The sequence below is a fragment of the Peromyscus californicus genome, unplaced genomic scaffold, assembly GCF_007827085.1.
Source record: "Peromyscus californicus insignis strain IS unplaced genomic scaffold, ASM782708v3 Scaffold_10__1_contigs__length_136768540, whole genome shotgun sequence".
Taxonomy (NCBI): Eukaryota; Metazoa; Chordata; class Mammalia; order Rodentia; family Cricetidae; genus Peromyscus; species Peromyscus californicus.
The window spans coordinates 110224485-110237588 of NW_026294391.1; the positions used below are offsets into that span (position 1 = coordinate 110224485).

At 41.1% G+C, this 13104-nt stretch overlaps 1 protein-coding gene across 1 annotated transcript in view; it reads left to right on the forward strand.

Annotated features, from left to right (window-relative positions):
- The first annotated feature begins 2022 nt into the window (after nt 1-2022).
- Ocrl (OCRL inositol polyphosphate-5-phosphatase) overlaps nt 2023-13104 on the forward strand; it is a 56606-nt gene continuing 45524 nt past the window's right edge. Inside the window, exons 1-3 of the mRNA XM_052738832.1 lie at nt 2023-2048; nt 6269-6348; nt 9843-9881. The gene's annotated coding sequence lies outside the window, so the exon portion shown is untranslated. The remainder of the gene's footprint in view (nt 2049-6268; nt 6349-9842; nt 9882-13104) is intronic.

The window sequence follows — 13104 nt, forward strand, 5'->3', positions numbered from 1 at the left end:
CCTACTGGCTCATTTCCCTTGGCTTGCTTAGCTATCTTTCGTATACAGCATAGGCCTATCTGCTCAGTGGACTGGGCTCTGCCACATCAATCAGTAATCATAACAATGACTCCATAGGCCAGTCTAATAAAAGGCAATTCTCAGCTGAGATTCCTTCCTCCTAGATATGTCTAATTGTGTTGAGCTTACAAAACCTACGACATTCCACCCTTTGTCAATTTTGACACACAATTTTAAACCATTCCCTTTTTTATTTCTTTTCTCTGGGATCTCATGTTAATCTCAATACAACTTTTTAAAAGTTCCAATCTTAGCCGAGCAGTGGTGGTGCACACCTTTAATCCCATTACTCAGGAGGCAGAGGCAGGTGGATCTCTGTGAGTTCAAGGCCAGCCTGGTCTACAGAGTGAGTTCCAGGACAGCCAGTACTGTTACACAGAGAAACCTTGTCTTGAAAAACAAAAACAAAAGTTTCAGTCTTTTAAAAATAGCAATGATTTTAAAAGCCTACATTCTTTTTAACGATCTAATGTCTCTTAACTATTGGAGACACACGCCTTTAATCTCAATACCAACCATAGAAGATCTGGAGGTCTGTACAAACAGGCAGTGATGAGGCAGTCATGTGGTTGGGTTGACAACCAATGAGAAGGCAGAACAGAAAGTCTATATAAAGACAAACACTCAGGAAGTAGGTCTCTCTTGGCTGAAGAGGCTAGCTGCAGCAGACGGGTAAGGCTCTTAGCTCTGATCTCTTGGCTTTCTTCTTTGCAAAAAAAAAAAAAAAAAAAAAAAATTGAAAATAAGTTACATATCTACTTATGCCAGAGAGAAGAATCTGGACACAGTTAAAGTCAGGTCAAGGAAAAGCAAACATCTAACACTGTGAAAAGCTTAATGTCAGCTATCTGGGACTCACTTGTGATCCTCTGGGCTCTAATGTGCTTGGTTAACCTCGCCTCCCCAGCTCTGCTCTCCAGAGCATGCACAGCTTGTCTGGTGGGCTCAGGCTGTCTCCTAACTATAATACCTCCTGAAATCGATTTTTTTCATCCATGGTGTGAGGTAAGGGTCTAATTTTATAATTTTCCACGTGGAAAAAAATCAATATCCCCAGTGATATTTAGTGAAGAATCTATTCTTTCTTCACTGATATGAAATGGCAAATATACTGAGTATCAATCTTCTATATGTGTATGGGTCTGTTTGAGAGCTGTATATTCTGTTCCATTGGTCTGTGTTCATACTATAGTCTTAACTGGCATAGCTTTAAAGTAAGTCTTGATATCTAGTCAAATATAGATTCTGGAGTAAATGAATAGCACAACTGTAGTGGTAGTACTTTTTGGTGACTATCAACAGACTGGAAAAGTTAAAGGAGAGATCGAATCGAACAGAATTTCTTTGGTGGTGGTGGGGTGGGGGAGATTCAGTAACCCAGATCAGATATCACAAAAGCTTACAGGGCTGTGTGAACGGAGAGAAAACAAGGAATTGAAAAAGTCATTCCAAAGAAAATATAAATAAGGTTTATTTGGATAAAAAGATCAGGAGAGAGGAAGAAAGCGTGTAGCTTTAAGTTTTTAGGGCTGATGGCTGAGTGAAATGATGAGCTAGTTTTGTCAGTGAGTAGTATTTTCACAATGGGCTATATTAAGTAAGAGGCCTAGACTAGGCATGTGTGCTTGAAGTTCACATACTTAGAAGTCACCTGAGGAGCACGAAATGCAGGGATAGGGGGTGGGCCAGAGGGCAGAACTGTGGATAATTTCCCAATTTAGGGGATGGAAGAAAAATACAGAAAAAGAAAAAAACTTTAGAGGATGGCCAACAGAAGGTTTCATAACCTTAAGGATTTTTTTTTTTTTCAGCATGTTGTGGGTCCCATCGGCCCAGATCATCTGGTATGACTGTTTCTTTTCTCTGACAATCTTCAAAGTCCTCTGAACCCTTCTGGTGTGTTGCAGATAAGCAATTTGAAGCCCGCCTTCTGCTGGCCCGGCTACGGAGTCCTAAAGTCCTTCGGGTGTCTGGCTGCAGTTCCCCAGGTTGGTCGCAGGGGGCGAAATCTGCGGCGGCCTGGCAGGCGGGCGGGGGCGGGAGGCGCCGCTCTCTCTCGGGTCAGACTCTCTCTTCCCAGCTCCCCAGCTCCCCGGCTGGCTCCCAGGCTCCCGGGCTCCCGGGCTCCCAGGCTCGCAGCGCCCGGTGGCGCCGGAGCCCTTTCTGTCCGCCTAGCCGAGGCGGGTGGGCGGCAGGCCGCAGGAGGCGGTGTCGTGGAATCCGCCGGCAGTCCGCAGCCCCGCAGAGCCTGGAGGCCGCCCTGATGGAGCCACAGCTCCCGATCGGAGCTCAGCCCCTGGCAGTATCCGTCTGAGAAAAGGGGGAAGGGGAAGGGAGGCCACACGGGCGGGGGGCGCGGGCCGGGGTGCCGCACGTCCTGGGGCGAGCGGAGCAGGGGAATGGGGTAGGCTCGGGAGGGAACACTGGGGGAACCAAGGAGGGCGGCTGGTATGCGCCTGGCCCCGTGTCACCCTTCCTTGGCTGAGTTTGCAAAAAAAAAAAAAAAAAAAGAGAGAGAGAGAGAGAGAGAAAGAAAGAGAGAGAGACCCTTGACCAGTGCCTGCATGTGGTGGAGGGTTTGGAGATGAAGGGTCCCTTCCGGGAGCCCTGCGCCCTGACCCTAGCCCAGAGGAATGGGCAATATGAGTAAGTAACCACCTGACTCCCACGGAGGAGAGAGCCTTCTTCCATAAGCCTCCTTGAGTCCAAAACTGCAAGGAGCCACCCACCTTAGCCAAGCGGGCAACAGGTTCACAGCCAGGTGTGAAGAGTGAGCTCTTCCTGAGCAGAGGCCTCCCATCACCAACTTCTAAGCTGCTAGATAACTCCAGGCCCTGAGGCTCAGTGGAAGGGCGCAATGGACAGGGAAGCAGGAAGACTGGGTTCTTAGTTCCTACACCCTGTAACTGACATGTGTTGTGTAACCAAGTTAATAAGGCTTTCAGAGCCTTGGTTTCTTTCCTCTTAAGTTGAATAAAAGCATAAACTGACTTGTGGCTTTTGGAGGTATGACTGGGGGATCATAAATGAAAAAGTGGCTTACAAAGTAAAAGTGCTATGGAAATGCTGTATTGTTAATGTTCCAGACTTGTCTTTTCCCCATTCGACTGGCCCTTCCAGTTCCTGGATCCTCTTTTTCCATTTGCTTGAAGGCATATTCATTAATTCACTAATGTGTTGGCGTAGGGCAGTAGCTGTCTCACTGGACTGGACTGTTGGAAAGAAAAGCTAATGAAATGTATAGAAATAAAGCGACATTTGACATTTTATCAGTGCATGTCACCTCCTTGGATGATAGGAGCTCAGTAAATACTGTTAACTGATTGAGCAAAAGATTATTTTGATAAGCTGTCGAACAGCTGCTAACCTTGCCCCCTTGCTACTAATGACTCATCTTAAGTTTCCATGGTTACCATTATATATCACAACACCCTGTCACTGTGTATGTACAAGCTACTTCCCTTGGTTCACTGGTTTCTGGGAATCAATTTTCCTCCCCATTTAACAATTGTTGATCACATAAATCCTACCATCTCTTAACATTGGATTCTGCATGAAAAACTGTTTGTCTCAGGCCGTATGTTTAAATCCTCTGTCTCAAGCTGTCTAATTCACACAGAAAAAAAGTATCACTATCCTGGCCTGAACTTAGCTGAGGCTATGGGTGTCATTGTTACACCACATGTAACTGTGGGTGCTGATTGTCAACTAGATCTGCAAAGTAGCTATTTCCTAGATCCTGCTTGCTTGGTTGTGCTGATATGAAACATTCATGCTATTTTCCCTAGACTTTATAAAATCCAGGAAGACTAGTTTAATAAGAGTACATTCAATGGAACAGGGAATTGAAAGATGCAATTCCACTACCATGTCGAGAGGTGGAAATGGTGTGTAGAAGTGTAACCAGTAGTGCACAAACCAGTAGATTCTATGTATCTTGGTTTCCTCTTCTATATAAAAAAAAAAGTTATAAGAATGAGTGGAATAGCTACATTGTTGAAATAACCACAGCACAGGAATTAGTCTCCCCTGTTTAGTGGGTTTAGAACTCTAGTGAGGGAGCCCACAGCAGGTCTGGGGATAAGTAATTTGTTTTGTCTAGTCTCTTGTACTAGAAGAACTTTTAAACTTGGCAAGGGGAGCACTCTTGACAATTTCCCCACAGAGAAATCAAATCCTTGTGCTCTGAATCTATAGAAATGATAAGGGTATAGCAACAGCTACTGTGGGATGGCTTGATGATGGCTCTAAGCACTTACCATGCCCCTTTACAGATACAGAAATTGAGATTAAGTTAAGTATTGAGTTACAGCATCGCATAGCTAAGATCTAAACCTATGCAATATAATTCAGAATTCCACTGAGAAATTTCGTGTTGTGTTTTGTTTTGTAGACAGGATGTCTCAGTGTAGCCCTGGCTGTCCTGGAGCTCCCTCTGTAGACCAGGCTGGCCTCAAACTCAGAGAACTGCCTGCCTCTGCCTCCAGAGTGCTGGGATTAAAGATGCAGCGGGGAAATTTCTTTTGAAAACATTCACTGGAGGCACCTAAAATTATAATAAGCCTCAAAAGTTTTTTTCTCTTAATGTCTTCTCTGACCTAGATGTCTAGAAGTTTTTACTTTGGGCATTTTTGTCTTAGAACCTGAAGCCTATCTCCATATTTAGCTCTGTGGTTCTGAATATAGAAGAGCTTTGCTTGAGAGACCAAAATGAAAAATAAAAGTATGGAGGTTCGGGAGAAAATCAAATGTTAAAATTACTTATTTCTGGCCGGGCAGTGGTGGCGCACGCCTTTAATCCCAGCACTCGGGAGGCAGAGTCAGGTGGATCTCTGTGGGTTCAAGGCCAGCCTGGTCTACAGAGTGAGCTCCAAGACAGGCACCAAAACTACACAGAGAAACACTGTCTCGAAAAAAAAATACTTATTTCTTCAGAGAGTTTCATTTAAACGTTTACCTCTGCTTATAGTCTAATTCAAGTTGTTCACTGTTTCAACCAGTAGTCATTGAGTATCTGTAGACTGTAGACAAAACTGAATAGGTTCTTTGCTCTCAAGGAGCTCCAATCAATGAGGGGAAATAGAAATAACTGCTGTTTAAGTGTTCTGTTGGAAAGCCAGGCTAAGGGGATCTGCTTGGAAGTATTTGGAAAAGGCTTCACAGAGGAGGTCATATTTGAACTGGGGCTCAAGAAGAAAAGAGGTATTCTTGAAAAAAAAACTGAAGAGTACTTGATGTGGAAGAGCCAGTTGATGTTTAGAATGGCAGTTTACCAATTAGGTTATACCTTGGTTCTGTACCACTAAGAAGAAGTTAAAAAAAAAAAAAAGCCCAACATGGTGGTATTCATCTGTAATCCCTGTACTTTGTTTGGAGTCTGGGCAGGAAGATGATGAGTTTGAGATCAGCCTGTGCTATATACTGAGTTATAGGCCAACCAGAACTACAATAGTGAAATCCTGTCTCAACAATGTAAGGAGTGAGTATACATGAATTTAGAAGTCTTGCACTTCATACTTGTGGGTCAAATTCATTTGTGTTTTCATAAAAACACCAGCCTGAAGTTAGAAACCAGAGGACATACACGAAGGGTGTGAAGACAACCCACTTATGGTTTGGGCTGCCTTTTTGGTTGCTAGCGTTATTTTGACAGTTCCAGGAATGACTGTTATTATTCCTCCAGCAACCTACATTTATGTGTGAAAGAGACAGAACCCTTCTTTGGTCAAATACATGAAACCGAATGTGAAAAGCTAATGAGCAGGTTGTCTAATTCATTGATTCAATGCACATAAGTGTCTGTGACATGCCAGGCTCTGGGCCAAGCACTAGAAATACTATGACAAAAAGATAGCCATAGTCCCTGCCATCAATGAGTTTCCTTAAAGCTGTAAGTTCTTCAGTCTGAGATTTATCCAATGAAGGTGTATAACTTGCAATGCATGCTCTGAAGACTGATTTTAGGAAATAGACTATTATACATTCTTTAGGCCTGTAAGCCAGTTTGGATGTTCAGATGTTGATCACCACTATTATCCTTTTAGCCCTTGAGCAACATCTACCAACCATGATGCTCAGATCAAGTGGACTAAATGCAGCAAGTCTAATAAACACAGATTATATTTGTGTAGCAAGACAACAGGTGTTTTGTTGCTAAAGATTTGGCATTTTCAGTAGCTATTCGTTAATACATTCTTCTATGTTCTAGGTTAATAATCCAGTTGCATGGGAAGGAACAGCATGTTCAAGATATCATCCCTATAAATAGCCACTTCAGATGTGTTCAAGGTACTTGCTTTAATGACTTAGCTAGTTTTATAAGACTTCGCCTCGGTCATTAATGCAGTGTATAATATCATACATATTCAAATTTATCACTGCATGTAAAATGAAATATATTGCTCTTCACAGAAAAAGTTAACACTTCTAACCTGCCATTGAAAAGATAAGTGCTATGTTTAAAATGCTGAAGAATTATATTTTAAGATACATATATAACCTGCTTCCCTGAGTAGGGTTGGAGATACGCGTAAGTAATCTTTTATGCTGACTGACATATATGTGGATTTAAATGACTACCTTGGGTTAAACCAACATTCTGTCCATTGTAAAGGATTCACACATTCGGCACTTTGTTTCCAAAGTACTGGATTTAAGTTGCCTTGGCAACATGAAGTATCAGATTGTAATGTCTCATACTCAGTTATGTTGGTTCTTAAGCCTTGACATTGGTGAATCATAACTCTGGGGAGGGAATACTTGGCTTTCTGCCCTCACATTTAAGGACTGAGCATAGAAAAATCTTATTTCATTTGCTACAGTGAAACTTAAAACCTGGGAGAGCTGTGTAGGAGGTATTGCTTCTGCAACTTCACATTGCTCTAGAAAGGAAACATTACTAGCGAACAAATATATTGTCTCCCAAAGATCCAGGTCCAGTGTTTCTTTCAGGGAGAAGCATTCTATATTCAGTGTAGAGTCTTGAGAACTGGAGTCCCACCTTGCACGGGTGCTTTCTGCACTGAACTTTATCTTTTCACAACAGTAACATGCATGCTGTAAAAGGGTTAGAAAGAGCAGCAATGCACAGAGAAAACAAGTCACCTACGTTCTCATCCTTTAGAGACACCTAGCATTTATTTTTCTCTGTGCACATAATACATCATTTAAGCAGGACTCATCCTGTTCAACATTTTTTTTCTCATCCACTTACTACTGTATTATGAGTGTTGTCCATGCTGTTGATGGCTATATGCTGTTCCATTTTATGAATAGCTCATAATCTAAGCATTCCCTCTGGCTGACATTTGGATTACTGTTCACTTGTATAAATAGTAATGGAGTGAACATCTCTGTACATAAATCTTCCCACATATTTATTATTTGCTCAGGATTTATCCCTGTAAAGTGTGTATGACTTTTAAGACAGTATGCTGAAAATAAAGCACAGTACATATTAAGAACTAAAAAATACTGAGCTGGCCATAGTGGCTCACACCTATTATCCCAGAGGAAGGCTGAAGCAGCAGGGTTGTAAATTAGAGGCCAAGCAAGAGTTCCAGGCTAGACTTGACCATGTAGTGAGACCCTCCCTCCAACAACAACAAAAAGTAGAAGGAACAAGGAGAGGAGAGGAAAGGGGGAAGGAAGAAGAGAAAAAGGAGGGGGTAAATTGAAATACCTACAGGAGTAGTGTCTACAGTGTGGCAAAAAGCAAGTCAGCAGTTGAGTCTGCCCTATGTGGGAAACATTCTAAACAAGGCCCCTGCATGCTGTAATAAGTTACTGCACTCACCTTATTTTGTAAGTGGTAGCCTAACACAAAAGAGCCAAAGGTTTTGGTGTCCTAGCATGGTTTTGGCCTTTCCTACTACTTCTAGGGTCTCGTTTCTATTATTATTATTATTATTATTATTATTATTATTATTATTATTATTATTATTGGTTTTTTTGAGACAGGGTTTCTCTGTGTAGTTTTGGAGCCTGTCCTAGAACTCACTCTGGAGACCAGGCAGGCTTCGAACCCACAGAGATCCGCCTGGCTCTGCCTCCCGAGTGCTGGGATTAAAGTCATGCACCACCACTGCCCGGCTCATTTCTATTATTTTTAGTAAGAAGTAGATGGCCAGTTGCTATATTGCAGTGGAAAACACGTATGCCATTGTTTCCCCCATGACAAATTGAAATGTTATGCCCTTCAGTTTTCACTTCCTTTCCATTTCCTGACTTGTGCTTCTATTTGGAAAACTAATCACTCAGAGTTTTGTGGAACTAAAGGGTGCTACAGAACAATGGTGAATATAGACTATGTCTTCATTTCCTACTCACCATCAGTCACCCGGCACAGATAGTAGTGAGACTACATTCTGCTATTCGACAACTAGTTCCTTACTAGTTGCTTTTTTGCACCTGAATAGTAGAACCTGGTGTTGAATCTAGTGTGGTGAAGGAGCTAGAAAAATGTGTGGTTTCCCATCTGATCAACAGAGGTCCTGGTTGATTCCAACTCTCAGAACCAAGGGTCAGCTCTGAGGCAATAGCCTGTGCTCAAATCTAGGGAAGTCTGAAAGGAAAAGATAGGTTAAGTTCAGATACTCGGGCAAAAAAAAGGAAGTCCAGGAAAACCAACGAGAGAAAAGAGAACTCTAAACTTGCAAACAGCTTGTGCTGTCTTCTTTTTTCCCCCATTGACACATAACTCCTCTGCATATTATAGGGAGTACAGTGTAACAATTTGAAACATGTTATGATCGAATTGAATTAATACCGTTTCTTTCTATTGGGAACCCCCAAAGTCATCTAGTTATTCTAAGATCCGTAACAATGTGTGATATACTGTAGTTTTCCTGCTACACGGTGGAACACTAGAACTTAGTCTTCCTGTCTAACTGTACTTGGATATCCATTATTCATTCTTGTGATCCCTTCACCCACTACTCGATCCTAGTCTTTAGTGCTTCTACTCTGTGCTTCTATGAGGTCACTTTTTTAAACTTCCACGTGTAAGTGAGAACATGCAATATTTGTCCTTCTGTGACTGGTTTATTTCATAATGTCCGTCAGTTCCATCCAATGGCCCAAAGGACTGGATTTCATTCTTTTTGTCCTTAAATGGTATTCCACTGTGTGTTATGCACTAGATCTTCTTTATTCATCTGTCTGTGATCACTTCAGTAGATGGCTCTTGTGACTAGTGTGCCAATTGAGATGGTACTGTAAGAGTCTGAAACTTCTTATTGGGTATGATAGCTTTTATCCACAGACATTCACTGAAGCCTAAGAGAAAAGAACTTTAAGTATACTCTACTCTTAGACAGGGCAAAAGCAGAGATAATGAGATCATTGACAAATTTTCAGAGACTATGTCTGAGTTGAGAGAATCATCCTGAGAATAATTCTGTTCTGGGGCATCTAGTCACTTCCCTGGCTTTCTATAAGATCTAAAGAACACAGAGAGCTAAACTTTCCTTCACTTGCATGAACATGTTATCATGTTCCGTACTACTAAGACACTGTCCTTTACTATTCTTTGAGGAGCTCAGTTGGGTCCTTGATCAGAATTTTTTTAAGTTGAATTATACATAGTCTTTATAACCTGGGTCTATTAAAATTCCTTTTCAAAATATGCCAAACAAAAACAATCAAAGAATTCTTTAATGTGCTCTAAGACTCAGGAGAGGTGACTGAGCGATGCTCTTATTTAGTTATGAAATAGTGCTTTGGTGGTAATGAGTAGTTTTTTTCTCCTCTGTGATTCTGTCGTGTTTTTTTCCTCCCCTTAGAAGCAGAAGAAACTCTTTTGATTGATATTGCTTCAAACAGTGAGTATCTTTCTGAATGGAGTTGATTTTCATTCTATATATACTGACTTTATTACTCTATATTTAAGAAACTTTTGGGGGTATATCTTGTATTTTGCCATCTCATTCTGTAGTCGCCATTTTCTTAAGGCTACCCTACAAATTATCCTCATCTCTCAAAACCATTCCATCTGAGCCTGAGAAAACACAGGTAGCTGCTAAGAATCCTTACAAAACTGAAATGTGATCAGCTCTTCTGCTGCTGAAGAGCTTTAAGCCACTTGAAGCTGCAAGTGTTGTCACTACCAAGTACATCACTGCTGTAGGACTGATTAATTATAAAGAAGAGCTAGAAAAATGCTTAAAGCACGTAAGGTTTACAGGTCTTTTTTTTCTTTTTATTGGTGTGTGTGTGTGTGTGTGTGTGTGTGTGTGTGTGTGTGTGTGTGTGTGTGTACGGGCCCACGTTCACATGTGTTTTACATTTGTGTGTATGCAGATGAGCATGCATGTGTGTGTACATGTACATGTGTGTGCATTTGTTTGTGTTGAGACCTTGGGTCAGCGACAATAAGTAGCATTTTTTAGATGTTGTCCACCTTTGTTTTTTGAGACAGGGATTCACCAGCTTGGAGTTCACCAATTAACCTAGGCTGGCTGGCCAGGAAGTACCAGGAATCTACCTAGTTCTGCTTCCCCAACACAGATTACAAGTATCCACCACCATTTTGAGCCTTTTTATGTAGGTTCTGAAGACCAAACTCAGGTCCTCATGCTTAAATGCTAGATACATTACTGACTAAGCTATCTACCGGGCCATATTAATTTTTTTTAATATGATTATGTTCTTATCCTTCTTCTTTATCCTCCCCCTAGCCCCTCTGAAGTCCTTCCCTTTCAATTTCTTCCATGGCCCCCTACTCTCAAATTGATAGCCTCTTTTTTATTATTATGGTTACATATGTATATGCATGCATGTATACATAAATATATAAATACAACCTGCTGAATATGTTTCTGTTGTTTGTGTGTATGTGGTTTCAGAGGTGACCACTTTGTATTGGATAACAAATTAGGGGCTCATCCCTGGGTGAGGCTCATTCTCCCCCCCCTATAGTCATTAGTTGCCTTTTCTTTTGTTGTTGTTGTTGTTGTTGTTAGCATACAAAGTAATAAATTTCATCGTGACATTTTCAAACAAACATTTTCAAACCAAATTACTTTGGTTTTATTGATTTTCCTCCCACACCAGCCTGCCTCCGTCCTCCTGACCCCTTTCTTCACCTTACTGATCCTCCCTCTGCCTGCATGTCACATATATTCTTTTACCCTGTTTTCCTCTCCCCCACTTTCCCTTAAGATCTCTCTCATGATCCCCTTTCCAGTCTCATAACCTGTACCCCCCCATATACAGATGCACCTGTAAACATATTAAAATTTAGGCTCTGCATATGAAGGAAAACATGCAGCATTTGTCTTTCTGAGTCTGAGATACTTCGTTAATACTGTCATTGTAATTTGGTTACATCCATTTTCCTGCAAATGTCACGATTCTGGTTTTCTTTGTGGCTGAATAAATGTTCATCTTTCGACTACTATTATACTGTAGACTTTTCTCCCACCTCCTTTTTATGTTTTTGTGTAAACTCACAGTATTTTCCCCTGTTCCTTATATTATGTTGAAAGGCACAGAGTCCAGTAAATTACTTATTTGAGCATTCTCTTTTCTTTGTTGAAATAATTTGTGTCCTACTTAAAGCCCTGTTCCCTCAAGGCCTCCATTCATCAAAGGGAACATGGTCTTCTTTTTGCTGTTTCTGTGCTTTCATTTTTATCAGTTTGATGCAAATCACTGACTTTCTGTGCAAGATGTTCTTTGTTTATCATCTAATTGTACTGTGCTCTGGAGAGGAGAAAATGGGGCACTTGACTGCTGCTGTGACTACTGTGTGGTTGCTATGGAAAGTGTATCTGACCACATAAATCTAAATGAAATGGCTTGCCTTATCTCTTGCTGGAGTCCTTGGATAAGTAGAACTTGCCATTTATTTTGGGGCTACAGGTTGCACAGAATTTTGTTTGGAGACAGTCTGTGCCCTTGGCACTATTAATTTGTACTGAATGGTTTTCTACTTTGGGTTCATTATTCCTTTCTTTAATCATAGAATATGGATATCTTAAAGACTAGTCCTAATATGCTATGTAAACCTAGCTGCTAGCTTCTGTTGCAGGTATCCTAAAGAGAAAATAACTCAGAATCTGTCTTTCATTGTAACTAGACAAGAGAAGGCAAAAACAGCACCAGGTTGGAGATGTAGCTCAGTTGATAGAATGTTTGCCTAGCATCCAAAAAGCCCTGGTTCCATCATCCCCAGCATGACATAAACCGGGTGTGGTTGCGCACATCTGTAACCTCAGTGCTTGAAGTGCAGGCAGGAGGATCAGGATTTCAAGTCTATCCTTAGTTACATAGTGAGTTCCGAGGTAGCCTGGGCTGCATGAAACCCTTCCTGTCATCAAAACAGGGTTTTTTGTTTTTGTTTTGTTGTTGTTGTCTTTGTTGTTGTTGTTGTTGTTGTTAAGGAATACAGAGTCAGGGAGAAAGTCTCAGTGAGTAAAAGCACTTCCTGCACAAGACTGACAATCGGAGCTCAACGCCTAGAAAATAGTACCCTTTGCTAATGGGCAAGACTGATTTTAGTGTAAATACATATTGTCTAGATACTACTAGTGAACATCTTGAAAATAGTCCTTCTTGTTATAAAGTTAATACATCTTGATTATGTATAATTTGTGACCATCCAAAGGTTTTGAAGAATCAAATTAAAATTGTTAGGTAGAATGGGAGAGATGGCTCAGCAATTAAGAGTAAGTAGTGCACTTGCAGAAGACCCAGGTTCAGTTCCCAGCACCCACTTCAGGTGGCTCACAACTGCCTGTAACTCCAACTCCAAGGGATCCAGTGCCCTCTTCTAGACTCCACAGACACCTGCACTCTATGTGCACAAATGTACACACATAATTAAATATAAAATCTTTGAAAATTATCGTATAATCTTGAAGTTATACTGTAGCTAACATTTATATGCATTTCCTACTGTTTTAAATTTTATATTTCCATATAATTGGAATCCTTTTACATAGTTTTTGTGGGAGGGTTCTCATGCTGAGCTTTGACCCCAGAGGAACTGAGCTTTACCCCTACTGCTTTATTGACAGTTTTTATTATGGATTTTCACTTACC